Raw genomic sequence first — 27346 nt, forward strand, 5'->3', positions numbered from 1 at the left:
TTACCATGCAGTGGTTCTAGGCAAACTGTTTTTTAGGGAAGGGATTGGTATTTTCAAGGATACTTCATGCCTGTGTTGGAGAAATGCTTATTTATCTTAATTCTTTCACGAAATCCTGCAGATTAATGATGCAAAAAAGGCTTTTTGATCATCTGTTGAGCTGCTGTGCCCCCACAGGGTTGTTTTCATTAAGCAACTCGGGTTTGCAGTTCTACAATGCAGATTTATGTTAAAAAGTTAATAATAACCCTAGAGCACAAAATAACAGGGAAAGCAACTCTTTCTCCAGGTAATTAAAAATGGATCCTTTCTGACAAAACAAGATATTCTGTAACCTGTGAACCTGAAAGGCTCTCTTGGTTTGCTGCTGCCTGCCATCCCCAGTCCCTATCCAGGGCAGGGCTGGAGCCTGCTCTGCCCTCCCCAGCAGGCAGGAGATACTCCTGGGTTAATGAAAAAATAAAAACCGTAAAGTGCTGTAAAGTACCGTAAAAGTACCATAAAAGGTCGTGCCGTAAAGCAAAACTGTCGTAAAACTGCCGTAAAGCGCGACTGTCGTAAAAGCGGCCGTAAAGCACGACTGTCGTAAAAGCGGCCGTAAAGCGCGACTGTCGTAAAAGCGGCCGTAAAGCACGACTGTCGTAAAAGCGGCCGTAAAGCGCGACTGTCGTAAAAGCGGCCGTAAAGCACGACTGTCGTAAAAGCGGCCGTAAAGCACGACTGTCGTAAAAGCGGCCGTAAAGCACGACTGTCGTAAAAGCGGCCGTAAAGCGCGACTGTCGTAAAAGCGGCCGTAAAGCGCGACTGTCGTAAAAGGTGCCGTAAAGCGCGACTGTCGTAAAAGCGGCCGTAAAGCACGACTGTCGTAAAAGCGGCCGTAAAGCACGACTGTCGTAAAAGGTGCCGTAAAGCGCGACGGTCGTAAAAGCGGCCGTAAAGCGCGACTGTCGTAAAAGCGGCCGTAAAGCGCGACTGTCGTAAAAGCGGCCGTAAAGCGCGACTGTCGTAAAAGGTGCCGTAAAGCGCGACTGTCGTAAAAGGTGCCGTAAAGCACGACTGTCGTAAAAGCGGCCGTAAAGCACGACTGTCGTAAAAGCGGCCGTAAAGCACGACTGTCGTAAAAGCGGCCGTAAAGCGCGACTGTCGTAAAAGGTGCCGTAAAGCACGACTGTCGTAAAAGCGGCCGTAAAGCACGACTGTCGTAAAAGGTGCCGTAAAGCACGACTGTCGTAAAAGCGGCCGTAAAGCGCGACTGTCGTAAAAGCGGCCGTAAAGCGCGACTGTCGTAAAAGGTGCCGTAAAGCGCGACTGTCGTAAAAGGTGCCGTAAAGCGCGACTGTCGTAAAAGCGGCCGTAAAGCGCGACTGTCGTAAAAGCGGCCGTAAAGCGCGACTGTCGTAAAAGGTGCCGTAAAGCGCGACTGTCGTAAAAGCGGCCGTAAAGCACGACTGTCGTAAAAGCGGCCGTAAAGCACGACTGTCGTAAAAGGTGCCGTAAAGCGCGACTGTCGTAAAAGCGGCCGTAAAGCGCGACTGTCGTAAAAGCGGCCGTAAAGCGCGACTGTCGTAAAAGCGGCCGTAAAGCGCGACTGTCGTAAAAGGTGCCGTAAAGCACGACTGTCGTAAAAGCGGCCGTAAAGCACGACTGTCGTAAAAGCGGCCGTAAAGCACGACTGTCGTAAAAGCGGCCGTAAAGCGCGACTGTCGTAAAAGGTGCCGTAAAGCACGACTGTCGTAAAAGCGGCCGTAAAGCGCGACTGTCGTAAAAGCGGCCGTAAAGCACGACTGTCGTAAAAGCGGCCGTAAAGCACGACTGTCGTAAAAGGTGCCGTAAAGCGCGACTGTCGTAAAAGCGGCCGTAAAGCGCGACTGTCGTAAAAGCGGCCGTAAAGCGCGACTGTCGTAAAAGCGGCCGTAAAGCACGACTGTCGTAAAAGCGGCCGTAAAGCACGACTGTCGTAAAAGCGGCCGTAAAGCACGACTGTCGTAAAAGCGGCCGTAAAGCGCGACTGTCGTAAAAGGTGCCGTAAAGCACGACTGTCGTAAAAGCGGCCGTAAAGCACGACTGTCGTAAAAGGTGCCGTAAAGCACGACTGTCGTAAAAGCGGCCGTAAAGCGCGACTGTCGTAAAAGGTGCCGTAAAGCACGACTGTCGTAAAAGGTGCCGTAAAGCGCGACTGTCGTAAAAGCGGCCGTAAAGCGCGACTGTCGTAAAAGCGGCCGTAAAGCGCGACTGTCGTAAAAGGTGCCGTAAAGCGCGACTGTCGTAAACGCGGCCGTAAAGCGCGACTGTCGTAAAAGGTGCCGTAAAGCGCGACTGTCGTAAAAGGTGCCGTAAAGCGCGACTGTCGTAAAAGCGGCCGTAAAGCGCGACTGTCGTAAAAGCGGCCGTAAAGCGCGACTGTCGTAAAAGGTGCCGTAAAGCGCGACTGTCGTAAAAGGTGCCGTAAAGCGCGACTGTCGTAAAAGCGGCCGTAAAGCGCGACTGTCGTAAAAGGTGCCGTAAAGCGCGACTGTCGTAAAAGCGGCCGTAAAGCGCGACTGTCGTAAAAGCGGCCGTAAAGCGCGACTGTCGTAAAAGGTGCCGTAAAGCGCGACTGTCGTAAAAGCGGCCGTAAAGCGCGACTGTCGTAAAAGCGGCCGTAAAGCGCGACTGTCGTAAAAGGTGCCGTAAAGCGCGACTGTCGTAAAAGCGGCCGTAAAGCGCGACTGTCGTAAAAGGTGCCGTAAAGCGCGACTGTCGTAAAAGCGGCCGTAAAGCGCGACTGTCGTAAAAGCGGCCGTAAAGCGCGACTGTCGTAAAAGCGGCCGTAAAGCGCGACTGTCGTAAAAGCGGCCGTAAAGCGCGACTGTCGTAAAATGTGTCGTAAAGCGCGACTGTTGTAAAGTTAAAGTACCACAACAGGAGTTAAAAAACCCTTATAATATGGACTTTAATGAATTTCCCAAATGCTGACTGTTCAGCTGTGTTTACCAGAGACTTTTGGGACACAGGTTTTTAAAGCACTTTAATAGCATCTCCTGCTTGGCCATGGCTGCCGCGGAGCTGGTCCCAGCTTGCAGGGTGCTGCTTGAGCTGTTTGTTGCAAGGGGGATGCCGGCAGCAGCCGCCCAGCTGAGCTCCGCTCCACCTGCGAGCCCGCCCCTTGCCGCTGCGAGTCTCCAACAGGACACGCCCCCCCCCTCCCCGTGGGACCGCACAGCACCGGTACCGGCAGTCCTCCTCCCCCTGCCACCCTGCCCGCCGCCCTCGCGGTCCCGCCACCTGTCCCCAGCCACTGCCACCATCCCCGCCTTTGCCATGCCGTCGGTCCCCGCCATCCCGGCTACTGCGGACCCCGCCCCTCAGTTCCGCCTCTACGGGCCCGCCGCTGCCAGCGTCACCGTGGCCCCGCCCCCCCAGTCCGCCGCTTCCCCGCCGCTGCCAGTTCGGCCGCTCCTGCCGCCCCCCACGTCCCCCTCGCCCCCTTTGCCGATACAGCGGGGCCGGTGGCGGCTCAAGTCCCGTCGCTGCTGCGTCTTTGCAGTTCCCTGTGGCTCCCGGATCTGCGGTGCCGAGCGCGCCTGGCGCGGCCGCGCTGCGTCCCCAGCGCCCCCTGCGCGCGTTGCCGCGGGAGCCCGCCCCCCCCGCCCTGGCGTTCCAAGCGCACGCCGCACACCCCGAGCTGCCCATGGGCCCCGCCGCGGGACAAACCCCCACGGCTACCCCTGTCCCTGCCGGCGTTTCAGCGCAATTCCCCGGTCCCGGCACAGCCCCGCTTGCGCTGGGACCGGGGCGCCCCACCCCGCCCAGCCCGCCCGTGCCGGCGCCGCGGCGCCTACACCGGTGTCTGCAGCCTCTGCCGTGCCTGCTGCCGCTCCAGCCCAGCTCCGGTCAGCGCCGGCCCTGCCCGCCGGGGCAGCAGCCGCCCCAGCCCCCAGCGGCTGCACGCCGCGGTCAAGCTGCCGACCAGCCCCCCGCCCGCCATGCCCCCCCACCCCCGCAGCAGCCTCCCGCCGCCTCCATGCCGCTCCTCCCGCCTCCCGCCACCCCGGGATCATCTCCCGCTGACGAGGGGCCGCTCCGCCGCCGCCTCCACGCCGCTCCTCCCGCCTCCCGCCACCCCGGGATCATCTCCCGCTGACGAGGGGCCGCTCCGCCGCCGCCTCCACGCCGCTCCTCCCGCCTCCCGCCACCCCGGGATCATCTCCCGCTGACGAGGGGCCGCTCCGCCGCCGCCTCCACGCCGCTCCTCCCGTCTCCCACCACCCCGGGATCATCTCCCGCTGACGAGGGGCCGCTCCGCCGCCGCCTCCACGCCGCTCCTCCCGCCTCCCGCCACCCCGGGATCATCTCCCGCTGACGAGGGGCCGCTCCGCCGCCGCCTCCACGCCGCTCCTCCCGCCTCCCGCCACCCCGGGATCATCTCCCGCTGAGGAGGGGCCGCTCCTCCGCCGCCGCCGCCCGTGGGGCCCGAGCCGCGCCTTCTCCACCGCGGCCACCCCCCCCCCCCCCCCCCCCGGCAATCCCAAATCTATTACCACTTTTTCCTAAGTTTCTTGTAATCCAATAATTTACTCTGTTTGCCTACAGGTTCTTAATTTGGATGGATTATAACAGTGGCTGTTGACATAGGGCTGTCATAAAACTGCCGTAAAGCGCGACTGTGAACCTGAAAGGCTCTCTTGGTTTGCTGCTGCCTGCCATCCCCAGTCCCTATCCAGGGCAGGGCTGGAGCCTGCTCTGCCCTCCCCAGCAGGCAGGAGATACTCCTGGGTTACTCACAGCCCTGGACTGCCAGCAAATGCCCTGAGATTTGCCACTCAGCTGCTCTCAAACACAATTTGCAAAATGTCTATTTTCCCTCAGTGGAAGCACTGGCTGGAATTTCTTTCTTTTGCAGCTCCCCTGCTTGCCAGTGGTGGAGGGGTTTGGAGAGCTGGGACAAGTGTCAGGAGCTTCATTTCCTCAACAAGCTGTCCCAGAAAAGAGCATTTCTTTTTTTTTCCCCTTTGCCAGGGAAAAACAAAAACCACAAAACCACCACAATTCTCATGAATCCAGTCCATTTCAACATAACCTTTATCCCCCCAGCCAAGATGTGCAGGTTTTGCCAAACCCCTGCTCATCACACAGGATTTTCATCTCTGAAGGGTTTCTATTGGAGTTTTTCATCTCTGAAGGGTTTATATTGGAGTTTTTCATCTTCAAAAATTACCTCCTGGGACAGGGATGGTTTTGGGATCTCCCAACACCTTTGGGTGCTGCTGCCCTGTCCCCAGGGCTGCTGGGTGAGGATGGGTCAGTCCCTGGGGCAGAGATTGGATAATTCAGCATTTTCAGTAAAACTCTGAAAGCCCAGCCTGGAACTGAGTAATTGATAATTTCACCCTGAAGATGCCAACAGAGGCATTTTTATTTTTAAAACCAGCATTTTTGGGAAGGATTGGCTTTACCGAATTTTTCTGTATTTAACCTTGCCAAGGCACTGGTGGAACACCAAGACAGCCACATTCAGAAAGCACTGGCAAAACCTTCTGCTTGTTACTTGCTTTGCAATGAAGAGCAATTCTTGCTGCCCCTCCTTAAAGGATTTCTTAGCCAGGGGGGCTGCAGCATGCACATTTGGCAGGTTTTTGTGGAGCTCCCATCACGAAGCCTTTGGACTCCCTGAGCGTTGCTGCCATTGGCCAGCCCTGAATTACTGGAATTACTGGAATTATTAAGGATCAGTGAGAGGAGTTTGCCTGGTGTTAGGATTAACCTGAGCTTGGGTTTCTCGTGGCTCTGGTTCTGCTCACAGTCATTGTCCCACTTGCAGAAAGGTGAGCTGGGGTTTGGAGCTGTGTCTGAGGGAGGTCAGATCCTCCTCTGGATCCCACAGCAGGCAAGAACCAAGGACTGGATGCTGCTGATGCAGGATGATTGTGCCACGAGGCAGCAAAGGAGTGTGTGCCACTGTTCTGGGGAGAAATACCTCAGGAAAGGATCAGTGTGTTAAAGGAATTGGGGTTTTTCTGTGTGTGTGGAAGGGATTTGCAAAACAAGTGATTGTTTTGCTGTAGAATGGTAGAAGTGCCAAGAACAGAGATTTTCAATATTAAAATATCTAATTAATATCACTGATTCTTCACCTTGCTGTGAGTTAAGTGTCCTTTGCAGATCACAGATGTGTATTTATATGCAGAAAGAATAAATCTCGCGTTCCACATGCTCAGGTGGGAACTCTGACATCACAGCACAGCCCTGATCCCTAGGGACCAAGCTGCTGCTGACCCCTGAAGGTTCCTTTAGGAATCTTATTTTGGTGTTAATCCCTCCAGAATTCCATCATACCTCATTTCATTGAGAAGTGTAACATAAGGCATTAGCTTAATTAGTGATTAGGGGTTGTTAATTTGTGACTGTTTCTGTGGAGGAGGTTCTGCAGTTCCCTGCTGAGTTGTCCAAATTATTGACCTGGATGCACTGGACATTATTTACTTGTTTTACAGCAAGATATGGCAGCAAATCTCTTTCATTCCTGTTCCCTTGGGTTTGGATGAATCATCAGATTTCTCTGACTCAGTTGGGTTGGGTTTTTCTTTTTGTCTCCAAGTCTGCCACTTTCACCCATCTGCAATCCATTGAAAAGATGGATAAAAGAACTTGCAGGCTTTTATCTCACCAGGAAGCTGCAGAGAAGCAGCAGCTTGGTGATGTAGCACAGGCAGGTGCACACACTGACTTCTGCTAGAAAATTCAGAATAATCAAAAACCAATTTACTGTTTGGAAATGTCATTGATAAAAAAGGTGCCATAAATTGGTGTCTTCTGGTGAATTCTGGTGAATCCTGAGATCCCCCTGGAAAGAACCTGGTTCTCTCTGTAATTTGCAGGTTTGGGGTGGAAAAATGAAGATGTAGAAATATTTCATGATGATCTAAGAGAAATTGTGTGAGACACCTTCATAGCCTAGGATGGACTTGATAGAAGCAATCTTACTTGAGTGTTAATTATTTACACACTAATTACTCAGAGTTTGATGTTACTTTCAGTAATTTGGCTGCATAAAATTTATTGGTAAGCTGATCTTAACAGAACCTCCCAGAAAATGAAGGCAGGTGTAGGGGAAGGATGCTGGTAATTGCAAAAAAACCCCACCAAAACAAACAAACAAACAAACAAAAATATTTGGAAAAGTTTCAGATAACTCTGAGAGTCAGAGACAGAAATGAGCAGAGTTAAGGAATTCATTTGAAAAAATATTTAAAATATCATTGCTCTGCTGTAACAGAAGATAGAATTTATGCATTTCTTGGCCAAGTTCAGCTGACTCTCTTTAAAAGAGAATTAATTGAGATAGGGCAGAAGGACAAACTCAGATATTTTAGGATCACCCTTTGCAAGTGCCACATACAGGAAAATCTGGTGCTGAACACTTTTCCCCTATAAAAGTGGCTCTGGTGCCATCTGATCCATATTCCCAGCTCCAGGATGTATCACCCTGCAAATTGCAAAACTCGGGATTAAGAAATGTGCCTTGAAAATGTGCCAGCCCAGCTCCTTAAAAGGTTCCCAGAAAAAAAATGAGTCACTGCTTAAATGGCCACTGAGTGCATCTGCAGAGCAGTTCAGATTCAATTCCCTGGAATTGCCAGGATCCCTTGGGGAAGCTGCTCAGGAAATCTTGGAGGAAAGGAGGTGGCATCAACCCAGGAGGAGCATGAGGGGACAGGAGAGGTCCCAAAGCCATCCAGAGCAGTGAGGAGGAGGAGGAGGAGCACAGAGGCTGCCCCAGGAAGGTTTGGAATTTCTGGGCTGGTTTGGGGGTCCCAGGGCTGATTGGTGCCTGGTGGCCCCAGAAAGGGGCAGGCGTGAGATGTTGTCTGGTTCAGGGTGTGCAGGGCAGGCTCTGGGGGCTGTGGCGGTGTCAGAGCACTTTGGGGAGATGTTTGTGATGTGTCCCCACGAGACTGAGTTGGGGTTTTTTGTTTTTGTCTGTCTCCCCACCTTCCCTTGGTCTCTTTGCTGTTGTGCAACTCAGAGCCTTGGTTATTGCACATCTCGGTGTAGGGTCAGGATTTTTGTCTGCAAAAGCAGGATTTCTGAATTCCTGGCTTAGCCCAGATGTTTTGTGGGTTTTGCTGTTGCTGTTATGATTTTTTTTCCTTTTCTTTTCTTCTATCTCATAACAAACCCTGCTTTCTCGATCTCTCAGCTGTGCCTGGTGTCCCCTCAGAGCTGACGGGCAGAGCTGAGACATCTGAGTTTTTTCTCAAGAGCTTGGTACTTTCTGCTTCTTAAAACACATCTAAAACAACCTTTACTGGAACCATTCCTTTTACCTCTTCTGTCTTCTGGCTCAGAGAGGAATGAGATTTTTAGCCACATGTTTGCTGACCAGATGCACCAGGTTTCCTTTGCTTTGAGTGTGTTTCTGATGATTTGAGCTTTGAAAAGCTCAGATTCAGGTGCTTTGTGGAGACCTTGCAGAAAACTCTGACTTCCTCTGCTGAAAATCAGATTCTCTCCAGCTCTGTTTGGATTTTTCAGAGTGTCCCATCACATTTGGAAGGTTGGACATTCCCAGCTGGCACGAGGGGGTGCATCCCAGGGCTGTGCAGAGTCCCAGCTAATGAGCTCCAGATTTGGCTGCTCTGGGATGTGCCAGGTTTTGCCTGGCAGCTTTTTTTTTTTTTTTTTCTTTTCTTTTTGGCTCCTTCTGAGGGAAAGCAGCTTCTTTCTGTCTTTGTAATAAATGGGGACAGCTGCACATCGAGGCTGCGCCCTTCCAGATTCTGAAGATTTACCCAAACTCTGCTGGAGTTTCCTGCAATTCCTCCTGGAGGTGAGAGTCAAACTCTGCTGGGGTCTCTTGCTGACTTTGATGTTACTTTAGTGGTGATTCTGCCTTTGGCTCTGTATGGACAGAAAGCAAATTTCAATTATTTTTTCAGACAGAGATCCTTGTGGGGATAAAAGTGTCTGATTTTCAGCAGGAAAAAACAGTGATAGGACAAGGGGAAATGCTTCAGGCTGAAAGAGAAGAGGGTTAATGGGATATTGGGAGGGAATTGTTCCCTGGCAGGGTGGGCAGGCCCTGGCACAGGTGCCCAGAGCAGCTGGGGCTGCCCCTGGGTCCCTGGCAGTGCCCAGGGCCAGGTTGGACACTGGGGCTGGAGCACCTGGGACAGTGGGAGGTGTCCCTGCCATGGCAGGGGTGGCACTGGGGGGCTTTAAGGTCCCTTGCACCCCAAACCATTCCAGGATTCTGTGTCACATTTAATAGGACTCTGTCCTAGCTTTTTGTCATGAAAGTTCAGACTAAAGGAACATAAATAAGATATATATTTTTAAAATATTTTCTCTATCCTTTTATATATCTTGCTGATTTTTGTTTCTTTTCTGTTTCTTCTCCAGTGTTGTTTTTTCCTCTTTTTTCCTTTTTTTTTTTTGTTTCCCTTTCTTTTTTCCCCCGTTTTTGCTGCAAAGTCACAGATTTCCCTAATCTGTGAGGTACACACCAGAATTTTCAATCAATTCACTTTTCTCCTTTGACAACTGCATTTTTTGCCTCTCCAAGTTGTGTTCTTCCTCCTCCCTCCTTTGCTCCACCAGAACTTCCCAGCTCATCCAGAGCATCTCTGCTTTATAATTACTTTACATTTCTGTATGGCTTCTCTTTAGGCAGGGGAATTGCATAAGTTAATGTGAATAATTCTAATTATTTTGGATCTGTCAGTGCACGACTGATGATGAATAATGCAGATACTGCTCTGCTGCTGGCTGCAGTTGTTGGGGATTTTTGCCTTTTTCTCCTCATCACCTGCCTTGAAGTATTGTGACATTGGGTGACACAGATAAACTGGGTTCTGTAATTAAGGTTTATTTTAATGAGCCTGGAAAATGCTCAGTTTTGCATGTTCTCATGGTTTAAATGTGGTTTAATCAGTCCTCCAGTTTTCCTTTCTGCTCAGTCCTCTGCTGACATTTCTCTAAAGGAATAATAGGATAAATATTCTCCACAGGAATATCAGGAGGATAAAGCTCCAGAATGCCCCACATTGGCATGTTTAGGTTTTCATATTAATGACAATCATTTTGTGCATTAGATCAATGAATTTTTCCCATCTATCTGTAGAGGGCCTGGCAAATACCACTGAGGAGGGAATTTTAGTGCCTATGGATTTGGCTTTTCTAATAGAACTCACCTTATTTTCCATGAGCATTGGGGTGATTGGGATTTTTTCCACTCCTGCTTCTATAAAAGAATCTTCAATTCTCCTTGTGTAGGCTTTTTCAGCTGCAAAAATATGAAATTTGATGAAAGCAGTGACTGAAACCATGGGTTCCTCAACGCTCACTGCACACTGCCCAGAATCCATGGAATAAGCACAGGGAAAGCTCTGCTTAGGCGGGATCTTATTCTCCCCCAAGGTTTGCCAGCAGAGCTGCTGCTTGCTGGGCTAAAGAAAAGTCAATTTTGAATGGTGGGTGAGGAATTTGTGAATATTCAGCTTCTCTGTCTGAGCTGACACCGAGCTCTGAGAGCCCTGTCCATAACTGTCCAAACTGATACTTTCAGACTGGATTTCATCCCCTTCAGGCACCAAAACTGAAGAATTTAACAGCCTTTTTTTTTTTTTTCCTCCCATCCCCTCCCTCTTTTTTTTTTTTTTTTCCCCCCTGTGGCTGTTTAATATTAAAATTCTGCACCTTGTGGTGGGGAAGTCAGCAGGGATGCTCCAGCTCTGAGGGGATGTTCATTATCAGCAGTGCAGGGTCCCAAAGCCTCCCAGGAGCAGCGTTTTGGGTGGGCTGAGGCTGCCCAGATCTGCTCTGGCAGGGTGCAAAGCTCAGCCTCACACCCAGAGCTGATCCCTGCAGAAGGAGGCTGTGGGAATCCAGCTCTTTCCCAGGAGGGAAGGTTGGAAGGATGCTCCTGCAGCTCCAGAAAGGGGATTTTATTCTGTCTTAGAGCTGGAAATAAATCTCAATGTGTCTCTGGTTTAGCCAGCTTTCTCAGAGTGTTTGGGAGTAGGAGTGGTGCATTTCCAGCTGTAATTTTATTTGTTCCTCGCTAGCAGGTGAAAAGGCTGTTTTCAACTAGGAAAAAAAAAATTGGTTGTTTGTTGATCATTCCTATAGGAGAATCCTTTGAAATTTAGCAACTCAACTGCCCAAAGTCACAATTCCCACTCAGGGATGATGTCTGCTGCAGTAAAAACCACCTTGGTGTTCCCAGAACATAATGAACTCAAAATGTATTTATTGGCTGTATGGCTTGAATTCAAAGATCTTTAAATGGGAAAGAAAGAAAGAAAGAAAGTGGCCAATTTTCCCAGCAGAAACATTTATAGTGGGAAGAAATAGTTTGAAAATTTTGATTTTTTAGCCTGAGGCCAAACAGAGCAATCACATATAGGATGAATCAGATGGATTCCATGTACAGAATGCTGGGAAATCTGCTTTGAAGCATTAATCAACACTTTCATGTTATGATTTTTTAGCTTTGTAATTACAATCATGCAGTATTTACCAAGTGTGAATACTTCCATTGCGGGGATTTGTTATCAAATTGGATGTGGGGCTTAATTTAGATTAAATTCAGGAACTCTGTGTCTGGAAATCACTCAGTACTTTGTGACTTGCAGGCAAAAAGTGCAGAGGAAGAACGTGAGAAGGAGGAGAGGAAATAAACACCCCAACTGCAGAGACAACAATACACTGATTTTTGTCTTTTAATTAACAAGAAGGGTTCAGGTATGAGAATAGAAAGAAATCAGCTTGAGGTAAATTCATTGCAAATCAGAGGTGCACTGCAGATACCAAAAGATTAAATACTCCTGTGGAAGCTGGGTTTAGGAACTGATTATTGTGAGGCTGAGCCTAAGTAATAAGTATGAAATATTAATTAGGCTCCTGGTATCTCATGAAATAAAGGTGCTTTAGCATTAAGAAATGAAATTGAACCGAATTTAGAAGAAATATTTCAAATTATTTTGTGCAATAGGCTAACGTAAATATTGACTCCCTGCTCCATTAATACAAATAAATTAAATTATTGGGGATTAGTGGCCAGTTTCAACTGGAGAGAACCCAAAGCAGGAAGATTTAACCTTTTCCCTTCTCATCCCTGACACTTGGGATAAGCAGCAGCTGGGGAGCACTGCTGCTCTCCAGGGAAGTCTTTGGTCAAATTAGTCCCTAATCTTTGGAAATTTGCACTCCAGAGGCTCCTGTGGCTCAGTGCTCTGGTCAGGAATGGGATCAGGAATGGGATGTGCAAAGCAGCTCTGCTCTGCTTGGGCCTGGATGTCATGAATGAGGGAGTTCCAGCTGGGAAGGTGGAACCTGGACTGGTAAAAGTGTTCTCTGAAAGTCAGGTGTGTCTCCAGGCTTGGGTATGCACACACTGCAGCATCCTGCAGGGAGGGAGGGAGGGAGGGATGATGGAGGGATGGATGGATGGATGGATGGATGGATGGATGGATGGATGGATGGATGGATGGATGGATGGATGGATGGATGGATGATGGATGGATGGCCGGCCCACGGTGATTTGGGAAAGGGAAGGGCTGCAGTGACAGGGTCAGATTTGAGGTTTGTAATCCACATCATCCTGCCCTGAGCTCTTGTTCCACCTTCCCAAATCTCCCCAGAGGGCACAGAGGTTCTGGTTTGTGGCTGAGGCTGCTGGAGTCCAAGCCCAGGCTGCCATGGCCCTCAGCTCCCATTCCTGCCCTGCTTTTGGCCCAGCAATTTTCCTTGTGCACCACAGACATCATTAAGAACCACTGGCCCAATTCCCTGTTTCATTATGGATGACAAAATAAAACATTAATAGCCTTTTTAATATGAGCTGGGAGTTAAATATTCATTATTTCTTACTACTTCAATGTCACAAAGCCTTTGATGTGCTGGAGCTCCAAAACTCTTCTCCCTGCCCTCCACTTTACCCTTTTAGCTGCTGAGTGTGAAGGGCACCAGGGCTTTGCTCGTGGCTCCTTCCATGCTCAGCAGCTGCTGGGGCTGGCCCTGGTGATGGATGGGATCTGGGATGCATCCTGAGCCCTGCCTGGCTCCTGGCTGAGCTCTGCCTCTGGGCTCACTCCTCCCCAAAGGCCCCTTGTCTGTCACTGCTTGTTTCAGAGGCACAGAGCCATGGCATGGCTTGGGCTGGAAGGGACATTAAACCCCATATGGTGCCATGGCAGGGACACCTTCCACTGTCCCAGGCTGCTCAAAGCCCTGTGTTTAAAATTCATGGAATATCGAGATTGAGAAATCGGGGGTATTTTTTTTGGTTCGTTGGTTGGTTGGTTTTGTTTTTTGAGTTTTTTTTGGATTGTTTTGTTTTGTTTTGTGTTTTGGTTTTTTTTTTTTTTTTTCACAAGTCTTGATCATTCCAGCTGTTTCTCCAAAGGTTCTTCAGCACAGGTTTTCCTTTGCAATTAGTTTCCTCGCAGTATTTCAGTTCTGTAAGTTGCTTCGACTAACACTGCAAAAAAACAACCCTGGAGGATTGGAATTTTGGTGTGTATTTTATTCATCAAACCTGAATGCAGGTGTTAGAATTCCTCACTGGACTGGATTTTTTTGCTAAGGGCAATGAGCAACTTTGGCAAATTCAATAGGTACCAGGTCACCAAAGGAAGCAGAGTTTAAACTACACGAGATTATTTTGGAATAAGAAGTAAAAAAGGAAACATGTTAATCTTAGATTCTGGATTTATACATGCATGACTTTTCCAGATAATTTTAACCTCATAAATTCATAGCAATTAATACATTTCAGTCTTGAAACTCAAAGGTTTTCCAACTCCTTAGAAAAACCTGTTTCTGTTGTCTCATTCCCTTTCCCTGTTCACCTTTAGACTCTAAATGCAATAATTTATTTGGGAGCATTTTGGATTCCAGTACTTGGTGCTTTATTCGGTGCAAGAAGGGCTGGGATCAAAGTTTGGACTCGGGAGAGAATCCAGAAGATTTTATCCACCTGATGGAGAGGAGCACTACACTCCTTCTTGGAGAGTTGTTCTGGAAGGCATTTATAGGAAAAGGTGGTTTAAATGGTTTGGAAATGAGGACTGTGGCAAAGGGGGAAGGGATCTGGATCTCTGGAAAAAAATCTTTATGAAATGGCACCCAGTTTTGTGTTCCTTGTTTTCTCTCCTGACCTGTTTTAATCTTGTTTTAATTCTGTTTTAATTTGGTTTTTTGGTTGGAGGGATGTGTGGTAATGGAGATGAGTGTTTGACAGACAATAAACCGAATAATGACAGTGATTAACATTCACAAAAGGTAATTCAGGTGGGGAAAAGCTCAGCAAGTCTAATAACAGCTTCCACAGGAGGATCTGCCTCTATCATTCTTGAGGGGAAATAAACAAAAAGAAAACCTAAAACCCATTCTGGGATTTTCAAATTCCCCCTGGAGATTGGGCTCACAGATTCCTGATGGTATTTAATGTGAGTAGAGCATCCAAATCCCTGCAAGTGTTGGTCCCCACCCTGTCAGATGCCTGGAGGAATTGTTCTGCAGGGATTCTGGGGACTTTGTGCCCTGCTCTGGGCTTCAGCTGCTCCGAGCTGCTGAGTCCCAAGGTTTGCAATGAGCTGTGCTGAGGGAAAGCCCTGGAACTGGGAGTGAAATAGAAATCAGGGAATGTTTCTTGTGCTCTGCAGAAGGCAGAGCTGGGCTGGGGAGCTGGGTGGGCTCTGATGTTCAGACAGCTTCCAGCAGGACTGGTCCTGGCCTGGCTTGTACAAAGTCACCTCTGCTTGTCTGTTCTGGGCATGTCATGTGTCACAGCTGCTCTGTCTGCTGCCCATCCATGTCCTTCTGGGCAGATTTATGTCACACCCCATCCCTGCACCGCGACCAATGTCACAGGAAACAATGCAGGAAGCAGATGCACATTATTTCTTAATTATTATTACTTTATTGCCATCTATAAATAATTTCTCTCTTTTCCCCCTCCAAAAGCAGGCTCCTATTTGTTTTCTTCTTTCCTTTTCTTGTTGTTACTCTAATGGGCTGTCTCAGCTCCACAGCCATCAGAAGTCTCGGCTTGATGAGGTTGCTATGAAACATTTAAAGATTTAAATTATAAACTCAGAGGGAGAAAACCAGTGATGCATGATTAGTTGAAAGTTTTAAACATAATAGTCGTATTTTTCATATGCATGTACAGAAATGGCTTGTGTCAACTGTAATGTGATTTTTAATACATATTAATAGAGTCTGTTGCAATGTGGATGGTTTGAACACCTTTTGGCAGATGGCTGTGGTAATGGAGAATGCACAATATAAATTAGGCATTTAGGGAAAGAAAACAATGCTCGAGTGCTAACGTTGGCTGTGCTCAGAGATGTGGTTCCAGCACATCACTCCTGCAGCCAGCAAGGTTAGAAGCAGGATGAAATTTGCCAGGGAAATGAAATAAATGAGCAGACAAACTCCTGTGCCAGAAAGGAGCTCGCTGTGGTTACAGCTTGTTCACATCCCTGGCTGTGTCCCTGTAGAGGTCAGAGGTGCAAAGCCAAGGCTGGGCTCAGTTCATCCATCCCTGGAGGGCTGGAGGGAGCAGCATCTCCCCCATGGAGCCCCAGGGCCTGCGAGCCTCAGGTGTGTTGGATGTGAGGGATGGAGCAACTCTGCTGGGAGGAAAGGCTGAGAAAACTGGGATTGCTCAGCCTGGAAAAGGCTTTGGGATGACCCAGCTGTGCCTTTCAGTGCTAAATGGGCTCCAAGAGAGCTGGAGAGGGACTTCTGCAAGGGCCTGCAGGGACAGGACAGGAGGGAATGACTTCAGACTGAAGGAGAGTAGGTTTGGATGGGACATTTGGAAAAAATTCTCCTGGGGAGGCCCTGGCACAGGTGCCCAGAGCAGCTGGGGCTGCCCTGCATCTCTGGCAGTGCCCAAGGCCAGGCTGGACAGGGTTTGGAGCACCTGGGACAGTGGAAGGGATGTCCTGCCCAGGCAGGAGGTGAAACAAGATGGATTTTAAGGTCCCTCCCAACCCAAACCCTTCTGTGATCTTCTGTAACCGCTCTTAAAACTGATGTAAGACATGAAAGAAGTTGATGGCTGAGCATTGTCTCCTTTTTGCTTTGTGCTGTTCAGAGAACAGAATTAGCAGGTGATGAATCTGTGAGTTCTGTAAGTGTATTCCATCTTCCAGGTAGTGGCCTGACAAACGACAGGGATTTTGTAGGAAATCACTTTAGCAAACGCTGAAGGGCACTCACTCTGAGCCAGAGAGCAGCAGCTGCTTGGGCAATCTATTGCTGTGCTCAAATTCCTAATCGAGGAGCTTGTTTGTAATCACTGCCTGGTAACCCTGGCATGGCTGGGGAGTCTAGGAAGAGACATTTGAAAGCAATCTGCATTTTCTGCCTTGGAAATCTTCAGAGCCATTCTCATTGCCCGAGTTTGCAGCAGGAGAGGCAGTGGCTGTTGGCTCCTGCTCCATCGGGGTGATTGTCAGGGTGCCTAATGAGCTTAGTGCAGAGCCAGCACTTCCAGAACATATGTGTGCACTGAGAACCTGGGCAGCAGCTCCACAGGCAGCCTGCCTCTCCTGGGCCTTGGAGCATTTCAGTGTTCCCAGACACCCTCTGGGAATTAGGGCTGATCACCACCACCTCGTGTGACCGTGTCCACAGGGGTCTGAGGATGAGGGAAGAGACGAGGATCTGACTCCATGTTTCAGAAGGCTTGATTTGTTATTTTATGATATATATTACATTAAAACTATACTAAAAGAATAGAAGAAAGGATTTCCTCAGAAGGCTGGCTAAGAATACAATAAGAAGGAATGATAATGAAGGTTTGTGGCTCAGCTGTCTGAGCCAGCTGGGCTGTGATTGGCCATTAATTAGAAACAACCACATGAGCCCAATCCCAGATGCCCCTGTTGCATTCCACAGCAGCAGATAACCATTGCTTACATTTTGTTCCTGAGGCCTCTCAGCTTCTCAGGAGGAAAAATCCTAAGGAAAGGATTTTTCATAAAAGTTGCCTGTGACAACCTCAAGCTCATCCCTTTGAATGTTGCTCTGTGGCAAAGCCAGAGTGGAAACAAATTCCAGCGTGAATCACAAGGTGTGAGCAAAAACTGCCTCTTTGTACTGCACAGGGCTGTGCTTTCTCTGCAAGGAGAATTGTGCTCCAAAGCCTTGAAAGGAGCTTGGTGAGGTGATGGGAGTGCACAGGACCAGGCTGCCAGGTCTGCTCTGTGCTCTGACACGTCCTGTCAGGGCTGCTGGAGATGGAGCCCAGCTCCTTGCTGGGGATGCAGCCCAGCTCCTTGCTGGGGATGCAGCAGTTGCAGATGGAGTGATATGTAATTTACTGAGCTGCTTGTTAATTCTGCCAGGTGATGAAATCTCCCGGGCATATCATTACTACAAATGTTTACTTGACTCTACCACATAGCTTGACATTCTACTCCACAGGTTTGTACCTCGCTGAAATTACGGCCTGGCTATAAAATGCCACAATTAGGCAGCAAAATATTAAGGAAGTATGGATGAGAGTAAAGACATTTTAAAAAAAAGCTTTTTATGCTTTGGAATTACAACCATTCATCCCATCTCCTGCTGGTTACACACTTTGTAATAGCTATTGTTTCCACGGCTGGGGTTTAATTTTCCTCAGCACGTTGGCAGCGCTGGTGATCTCAATAACAATCCTCCCAGCAAGGCTGTGAGGCCAGCAGGGAGCAGCCTGACTGACAGATATTTGAAGCCTTTTTGTGCTTCAGGATTAGTGTGAAACATTCCCAGGCAGAGCTGTTGGAGTGGGTGATAGTGGGGTCCTGGCTCTGTCACCTGCAGGGGAGCTGGGGTGGCTCTGGGGTCAGGTTGGTGTCGTTCCTCCCTGCAGGTGACACTTCCATCTGTGATCCCTGAGGAGCCTGGGGCAGAGCAAGTGCCAGATTTCCAGTGAGATTCACCCAGATTTCCAGTGAGATTCACCCAGATTTCCAGTGAAATTCACCCAGACTTCCAGTGAGATTCACCCAGATTTCCAGTGAGATTCATCCAGATTTCCAGTGAGATTCACCCAGATTTTCATGAGATTCACCCAGATTTCCAGCGAGATTCACCCAGATTTCCAGTGAGATTCACCCAGACTTCCAGTGAGATTCACCCAGATTTCCAGTGAGATTCACCCAGATTTCCAGTGAAATTCAAGCCACCCTCTCACTTTTCATGGCTGAATTGCTGCTCAGGACCTTTTCAAGGACACAGGTCAGCCCCAGAGTGCAGGTATGTGCTTGAGATGAATATTTTGGGGCGCAGGGGTGAGCAGCAGGTGCTGGTGAGGCTCTGGGACATGTTCTGCAGCACCATTCCCATCTACACAGCACTCACAGAATGACTGAGCTTGGAAAAACCCTCCAGGATCAGAGTCCCAGCTGTGCCCCATCCCCACCCTGTCCCCAGCCCAGAGCACCCAGTGCCACCTCCAGGTGACACCTCCAGGGATGGGCACTGCAAACCTCCCTGGGCAGCCCCTGCCAATGCTTCCCCACCAGGTCTAACAACAGATGGGCCCCACTTTGCACCAGTCTGGGCCTTTTCTGGAGTCCTGGATTGTCCCTTTGGATAGGGAGAGGTGGTGCTAGAGACAACATCCAGCTCCTGGGATGGCTCCTCCTCACCTGCAGATTCCTTTCACAGCCCTGGAGCTGATTCTGCAGCAGGTGAGAGCCACTCCCAGACGCTTGGGATGCCCAAACTTGTCCTGGATTATAGAAGCTTAAAGTATTTGTTGAAAACACTGATTTCTCTGCGTGTGACAGTGCTATGCTTTGTGCCCAACAAGCTTCTGGGAGCCCTTTTAAACATCAGCCAAGCTGAGAATGGAAACAACTTTCATTCTAATAAAGCCAAAGTTGCAAAATTTGAAATGCTGTTATTACAAAAGAAAAGCAGACACAATTATGAACCAGAACCTTCTTGTGTAGCTGGATTAGGAGCTGCTGAAGGCATTACCTGCAAAGGAGGAATCCTGTTTGTCTTTGCTTTGGTGAGTTCAGCTTGGCAGTGCTTGGAGTTTGGAGAGGTCTCCTGGAGATTTCACACTTTGTTTTTTAATTTTCTGGCTGCTCCATAATGTAAGGAGCATTTTAGAGCAGTTCTCAGGCTTCCCTGATTCCTGCACTGATCTTAAGGATCTCTCTGTGTTCTCAGCTTGGATTTACCTGCCTGGTAAATAAAATATTCATAGGTTTTTTGGGTGCCCAGGAGAGTGCCAGTGACCTTGGTTTATGGTGAATGGATCTGAGGGAAGCAGAGGGAATGGAGATCCTGCTGTTTCCTGTTCCTCTCAGGAAGCAAACAGCATTGCAGTTCTTTGGGGATGTTTATAAACATGTAAATCACATTAATGAATCCCCCCAAGAAAGGTAACAGAGAGGGGCCCCAGCCCTGTTTTTCTTCACCAGTTGCTTCTGTTCCTGGAAAGGCAGTGAGGTGTTGTGGTGCATGAGAGGAATTTGACAGGTTTCCCATGGAAACAGAAGATCCGATTTTTATTTCTTCGTTGCCAGTGAAGCTGATGTCAGTCAGGAGCATCTGTGCTGTCCTCAGAGGATCCACCCTGGTGTAGGCTGGAGTAAATGAGGGCTGAGCCCTCCTGTGCCCAGGTACTGAACAGTTTGTACAGTCTTGTCTGCCTAAATGTATCTTATTTAAATATATTTTTAACTTGCTTGGTGATATGATGCTAATATTTCTTTTTGAAATAAATCCCCTCTGTGGCTCCAGCCTGGGGAGTTCAGGCAGGTTTGAAATACTCTCAAATGCAGAATTTGCTGCTTTGCTCTCTGATCCCCCCAGAGTGGCAGTGCCATCACAGGCTCCCCAGCTCCCTGCTCAGGGATTGAGATCCAGGCTCTCTTTCATTTCCTCCCCAGTGAGTTTCTGTTCCAGCCTCACGAATTCTCCCAAGTCCCTGTGCTGCCTGTCACTGCTCAGCACTGATCCCTGCCCAGCTGCATTCCCAGATTCTGCCAGAGCCATCCCTCTCCCAGGACGTGTTCCTCACTCACAGATGTGGAGCAGCAGCTGCTCCCAGCTCCCTCTGCACCCCAGCCTGGTGTAGCTGCACCATCCTCCTTTGGTGCTGCTCTTATTTCCTTCTGTGCTCCTCCTGTTGCCTCCTTTTTCCTGAAACCTCCCTCTCTCCATCTCCATTTCACTCTCCAGATCCTGTGCTCCTCCCTGCTGCTGCTTCTCAGCGCTTTTATCCCTTCAGCCCCATGGAATCCTGGAGTGGTCTGGGCTTGGAAGGGACCTTAAAGCTCATCCAGCCATGGGCAGGGACACCTTCCACTGTCCCAGGCCACTCCCAGCCCCATCCAGCCTGGCCTTGGGCATTTCAGGGATCCAGGGGCAGCCCCAGCTGCTCTGGGAATTCCATCCCAAGCTCTCCCCACCCTCACAGGGAGCTCATCCCTTGCTCCTTCCTCATTTCTGCATGGAGGGGGGCTCTGAGTGTCTGTTGAAACAGCTTTGCTCAAAAAGCATCACATTTTTGTTTCCCTTTCCTGCCTCCAGTGCCAAACTGGCTCTCATGAGGAGTTTGGGTTTGGGTTTTTTTCACACTGACTTGGCTCTGCTGTTTCCAATGTAGAAAAGGGTGAGAATCTCAGTCACACCTGGACCAGGTAAAAATGAGTCAAGCCACCTCTGCTTTATGAAACATCAGCTGGAGCTTTTCCCCAAGCAAGTCAAGCTTTGCTGGCATTGGGTCAGGGCATTGCCTTTAATGCTGTTCCCAGGGTTACCTGCTGGGAGGAACAGAGGGAACAATTCTGCACACCTGTGGCAGAGTGAACCCAATGCTTCCCTGATCCTGGTTGGGAAATACCAAAAAACATCCCAGAGGCATTGCTGGACCTGGCTGCTGACTGGGAAGAAATTCTGAGAGCAACAAATGTGTAAGAAACCTGTTTGAAATCCGTATTTCTCAAGAATTCTCTCATTCACGTCATGAAACTCACCTCCATTTCCTGCCTCTGTGTAAACCTGCTTAGCATGGGCTGTGCTATCATTTACCTGATCTACTCCTCTGTAATTGGTGGGAGAGAAGGGAAGAAAAACCCCCAAAATCTCTTTATGAAGTGCTCTGCCAATTTACCATGCCATAAAGGAGAGATGCCATAGTTAGTACTAAGGTGTGATTATGTAAATGACATCATTTAATAATCATTATTAAATCCCAGCAAGCTTTATTTCTTTCCCTCATCGTTGATGGTTGTTCTTGATAGGAAAATGTTGTGATGCCTATCATAAAAATTAATTTTTGTGGGGATTTCACACCGTTGCAGGGGCTTGGAGTGCAGGAGGCTGATTCCTCTTATCTTTGCAAGAACAAATGTTGTCCACAAGGAGAGCAGGGAGGGGAGAGAAAACTCTCACAGCAGCAAATATTTAATTAAAAAGAGCTGCTTGGGCCAACTAGTTGTGGCAGCAGCTGCTTAAACAGAGATCTGTCCTCTAAATAACTTCAGCTAAATAAAGGGAGGAAAAGGAGAGCGGAGGGGAAAGCTCCAAGGGCTTGCGCTGTAATTGCAGAAGTGGGTTTCATTTCTGCATTTTGGTTCTTCAGAGACCACGAGCTCCTTCTCTGCCTGTCTGGAAAAACAAGATGCCTCAAGCTCTGGGAGTTTTACAGAGGAGAATGTCAAGGAGGCCAATGCATCACCTGCTGCTGTAATGGAGGTGCACAGGGTCTCATGAGGAAGGCTTTTCTGCCATGTAGAATAAATCAGAGTTTGGTAGGCACAGAATCAGCTCTTTTCTAGCTTCAGAGAACTAAAGGAGAGATATCTGTGTGTCTCCACTGCAGCAGGGCATAAACTACACCAGATTATCTTGGAATAAGGAGCAAAGGAGGAAACATCTTCATCTGAGATTCTGGATTTATACATGCATGGCTTTTCCAGAAAATGTTAACCTCATAAATTCATAGCAATTCATATATTTCAGTCTTGAAACTCAAAGGTTTTCCATCTCTTTAGAAAAACCTGTCTTGTGCCCTCACTGCCCCAGCCATGGGGAGTTTTCTGAATTTAACACCAGAGCCCTGGTGAGTTCCCTTTGCACCTTCTGTATCTGCCACGTTGTGTCCTGGGCTTCTAAAGGCTTCATGCCATTTACTGACCATGAAATGTTATTTCTAATAACATAATCCCAATTTTAGGGAGCACCTCAGAGCATCCCACAGGCTCCCAGCTGAGTTCATCTCCATAGTGAATGTTGTTTGAGCAAGCAGTTGGGCTGGGCAGGATGAAGGGTGTGAGGTGTCCATGCATGGTCTGTGCCAGCAGAGCTCTTTGAAATGCCCAGATCCATGAGGAGTGAATCCATCAGGCTGTGCCATGCCCTGGGGGCATTTCCAGGCTCAGGGCTGCAGGGGAGGAGCAGAAGTTCAGTCAGAGGTATTTCAGACACAAATGTGTAGATATATTTGTGCATAACTGACTCCTCTCTGGGATATTTTTAGGGAGCTTTTAGCCACTTTCTGGTTTGTCTTTACAAGGAACATAATTAGTTTTTGTGAGACAGTGATTAGAGGGCATTAAGTTTATGCATGATGTGACACAAATGAGATATAAACAATTTGACAATTTATTGACAATTTCTTCTTTAATTTTTTTTTTTTTTAAGAAGAAGGCAGAGCAATGTCTGTGATGCTGTAGATGAAGTCTGGTAAGGCAGTTTTCATGCATGTATCATGGAAAGCACTTCTCCCACTGTGCAAATCATTGATTCATTCTTCAGGTGGGCTGGGTGGCAAAAGCCATCCTTGCTCTGAAGAACTTGGTGTAATGGACAGGATGGGCAGTGAAATCCTGGTCCTGCCTGTTTGACATTCAACTTGAAGCTTCCCTTGCAGTTTCACATAATTTCAGCAGATTTTAATTGTTCATGCAGAACTTTCCACTCCTGATATTTACTTGCTGTATTTCTAAGTTGATTTTATTTACTTTAATTTCCAGCAAGGTGGAGTGGAGTTTTTTTCCAAAACTGGGGGATGATAATGGGTTTGTGCTCAGTGTTCAGAAGGGCTCACATCATGGGGAACCAGCAGCAGCTCCAGCTTTTGAAACACGGATTTCATATTTGGTGATGGGATTTAGGTGGGTGGATATTGGTGTTACCATTTGTCCTGGTTTAGGGCAAATTTTGGCTTCTTCTCTCTCCCCCTTCACTCTCTGGAATGAGTCTTAAAGGTGCAACACTTATTATTCAGCATAAACAGAGCAAACAATTGGGGATAAAAGCATCATCTAGTCAACCTAGGACACCATGGAAGGAAAAAGCAAAAGTAGAGGAAAAGCAGGCACCTAAATTGCCCTCCAGTGAGTGGGCATTTTCTCTGGGTTGTTTCTAACCTTCTTGTGTGTTCTTGGGAGATACTTTACCAACCCCTCAGGAGCTGAGGGAGAAGATTTAGTTTTGCTCAATTTCCTTCAAAACATTTTCCCCAGGTACTGGGTAAACAGGTAAATCATATTTTTCCCAAGCAATCCTGTTTTTCCAAGGCTTTCAGGCTGTTTGAACAGTGTGTTTTGCTGCCTGTGTTGCTTGCTCATTGTTTTCTGCTCAGCCACCTAGCTGGAATCAAATTGTAGCTCTAAAGATCAACTGTGCCTTAAAATACACCCTGGGCTTGTGATGTGCCTGCTGAAACATCTCCTGTGATCACCTGCAGGTACTGACAGCTGCTGCTCTGCACCCTGCCAGTGCTGAAAGGGATGATGAATGTGGATCCCAAGGAGAGAAAAGCAGAATTACAGAGTCTCTTCCCTTTCTTTCACAGCTACAGCAGATATATTCAATATATTGTCAGCCAGCTGTCTTCAGTGTGCTTGATGGATGTTTTGATTTAGTGCCTTGGAAAAAAAAAGGTATTAATAGAGAAAAGCAACTGTTGCAGCTAGAAAATCATTGGGGTTTGGAGTGTTTTGAATGATGCTTTTCCCTTACAATGGTAAAACTACCAGAGCAAGTGCAGAAAATTGCTGCTGTGCTCAGGAATAATCCTCACTTTATCAACAACTTGATTTCCCTGAAAGCTTTGCCAAAAAACATTTCCTTTAACAGAAGCTGTAGGAAGAAAATGATGACCAGATAAATGGCAGCATTATGCTACTTAAGGGAGTGTCTCAGGCACTCCTGGTATGATTCTGAGCTCTTTCCTCCCTGGAGATCCTGAGGAAAATTTGTCCCATCTTCCTCATGAGCCTCTAAAAACGAGCTCCTAAAAATGCAGGTGAACCAAGCGTGTCTCCCCTGGTGGGCTGGGCTGCTCAGTGTGTGTTTTTATTTAGCCTTATTGGGGGTTTTGTTGAGCTGTGAAGTTCTTAATGGAAAAAGGAAATTGTTGGAGATTCCAGGTGAAAACAGGGAAAGTAGGAAGTGCAGAACCAGGATGCATTATCCATGAATCTCTAATGCCATCCTGTTTGCTCAGCCACTCAGATTCCTAATGCACAAACTGGGCCAAATCCTACAATTATTGCCATAAATCAGCTCCTGTGGTGGCGCTGCCTTGGCAGACTGTGAGCCCCACAGGATCCTCTTGTAGAATCAGACCAAGATTCCCAAAGTGAGAGATGCTGCTGGCTGTCCACACAGGCACACCAGGATTTCAGAGTGATGTGGGTGGTGTTTCACTCCCATGCAGCGTCTGGGGGAAATCACTACATTTCACTCGATTGTTTTTTCTCTCCTAAGTAATCCCTTGTACCTCTGGCAACATAGAAAATGTTGGAAGCTTAATGGCCTTGACTTAGCAGGAGAAGCAAGTGTGGGGAGATGCTGCAGGAAGCTGCAAGAGCTAATCTCTGTTATTACACAGGAGGAGGAGAATCAGAGGCAGGCAGAGAGTGCAGAGCCTGCCTGCTGTGAAACTCTCCCTGGTCACGAGTCACTGGCTGCAATTTAAATTAGGAACACGCAGTGTCCCAGTGACTTTCACTGCCATTGTGCTGAGAGGCAGGGTAGAACTGAGAGGGGGTTTGCTGCACTTCTGGGCTCAGTTTTTCTTGGGGTTTGAGGTTTTTTGTGTGAAGCTGTTGCTGTCGAGGCGGTCGCGACACAAAGCAGAGACCACAAGCACTCTCAGTGGGCAACTCTTTATTATTGAACAGGGTTGACTTTTATACACTTTTTAATTGTTTATGCTTCTTCTACTTTAACTGTTGGCCACAATAAGTCAACATGATACTATTGGTGAAAAGTTACAGTGACTTCAATTAACTTTCTAAAAATGCTTCATCCAGCTGCAAGGTTCTCTTATCTTTCTTCTCTCGGTCTCCTTGGTTACAGCTTTGGAGAGAGCTCCTTATCAGCTTCTTCTTCTCAGCTTCTTCTCACTCCTTTAGCTAACAGGCCTGCTGTTAGCCCTTTCCACATGAAGCCTGCCAGGATTTTTCTCTAGAGGTCTTGGGAACCCACTGAGCATCTCCTGAGTCCCTGAGGCAGAAAAGCTCTGTGAGCTCTGTGCACTTTTTCCTGGTACAGATGGAGCAGGGAGCTCAGATTTTTGGAGTTTTGACATCTGACAGTATTGCCAGTGTTGTACATCTGAGTGAGTTCACCTGCCTGGGATGCAGCAGGAGAAGATGATCATGAATGGACTGAGTGGGAATAATAGCTATTTTCTGCTAAAGAGGTGATTTATTTGCAATTAAAGCCCCTTTCCCCCTGCTCATGTCACCTCGTTACCAGCACAGGGAGCTCTCCAGCAAACACAAACCCACACTGAGAGAATCCCCGCGTGGAGCCCTCAGTGCCCTGCAGTGGTTCCTGCCATTGTCAGGTGATTTTCCTGGCACTGGGATGGTTCCTGTGCCTGGACTGGAGCCCATCAGGGGCTGGGTGTGTAAATTTTCCCCCTCCTTTGCCACCTGAGAGAGTGCAGGGCTCCTCCCATGGCTGAATCCCCGGGAGCCCTTGGCTGTGCCTTTGGAGTGTGTTTTGTGCTGTTCTCCCTGAGCTTTCTGCTGACTGAACATCCTGACCAGCCCCAGGCCTGGCAGAGCCCTGCCTGGCACACCCCTGCCCACGTTTCCCAGGCAGTGGAGCTCTCCTGGCTCTGGGTGTGCCAGGGCTGTGCTCCAGGCAGGAGCTGGGATGGCTCAGCCTGGCTGTGGCATCAGCTGGGTTCCAGCAAAGCCTTTGCAGGTGAGGCAGGGCTGCTTCAGGGAGGTGTTGTTCTACTAGAACTCATGTTTGTTTGTATTAACAGGCGAAAGCTCACGATTTCCCCATTATGATGTGTTTTGAAAGGGGCAGGGTGAGTGTACAAAAGAAGCAGGCACCTTTGCAAATTCGTGTTGAAATTTTGGGGGATTTGCGTCACCTCTGTTGGCAGAGGCTGTCATTGGCAGTCTCCTCTGAGCACAAACTGCAGCCTGCTTTTATTTCTTTTCCTTGCCTTCCCTTTGTGCCTGGCTGCCACTGCCTCATCCCCATCACCCCCCCTACCTGCTGCTGTCCTTTGCTTTCTGCTTCATGCTTGACCTGTGAGATGAAATGCTAATGGCTGTTGAAAATCTCAATTAATATAAACCTAGTTTCAGCCAGAAATGTGCTGAACTCGTTTAGGAGATGTAGCATCTCCAGGAAATGCAGGATGGCAAAAGCCTCAGCCAACAGCTGAATTTTTAGCAGGCTGTGCTTTCAGGTGTGTGTGCAAAGCTCAGATCTGGGCTGGGCTGTGACCAGCAGGGAGGGTGATGGTCCCTGTGTGTTTGTAGGTCATGGCATTCCTGTGCTACAGCGTTATCTCCTCGTGCTGGAGTAATTTCTGTGTTTTCATTGGTTAAAGAAGGAATGATGTGTGGCCAGGCCTTCAGGTGGAGGGGATAAACCAGACACATGTGGGGGGATTAGGCTGCTCTCACATCTGTAAATGTGCACACGTAAAGCCAGACCCTTATTTTATGGTGACTTGTACAGGAATTATGCAAAATATACTTTATAGTGCAGTGGAGGACTACAGTCTCAAATTTCAGCATGGTACTTTTAATTCCACTCTAAATACCTTAGAAACTTGCTATGAAATACTTGTGGGTTTTTTCAGAAGGCTGCACAACATCTCCACAAGCAATTTGTGCTGCAGGATGTGGTACATCCACCTCGAGTACACTACATTAAATCCAGATTTTCCCCTGAAAGAGAGGTTGGTGCCACAGTAGAACTGGAAGAAGGATTAAAGGAGATGAATGTAAAAATATGGATTAATTCCCACTCAGGAAAAGATTGTGTCTAGTGACCTAAACTTGTGTGTCACAGGAGCTGCTGTAGTGGCCCAGTGCTCAGAGCTGCTGCCCAGTTAACCCAGTCCAAAAAT

The 27346-nt window shown here is 48.2% G+C and overlaps 1 protein-coding gene across 6 annotated transcripts in view; it reads left to right on the forward strand.

Moving 5' to 3' along the window:
• CHL1 (cell adhesion molecule L1 like) overlaps positions 1 to 27346 on the forward strand; it is a 128886-nt gene that overhangs the window by 40259 nt on the left and 61281 nt on the right. Inside the window, exon 1 of one of the 6 annotated variants that reach the window (XM_036390721.2) lies at positions 7582 to 7763. The exons of the other annotated variants lie outside the window; for them this stretch is intronic. The gene's annotated coding sequence lies outside the window, so the exon portion shown is untranslated. Of the gene's footprint in view, positions 1 to 7581; positions 7764 to 27346 lie in introns of those variants that run through there. 6 annotated transcript variants of the gene reach the window in all.

Source organism: Molothrus ater, chromosome 11 (genome assembly GCF_012460135.2).
Source record: "Molothrus ater isolate BHLD 08-10-18 breed brown headed cowbird chromosome 11, BPBGC_Mater_1.1, whole genome shotgun sequence".
Lineage (NCBI taxonomy): Eukaryota > Metazoa > Chordata > Aves > Passeriformes > Icteridae > Molothrus > Molothrus ater.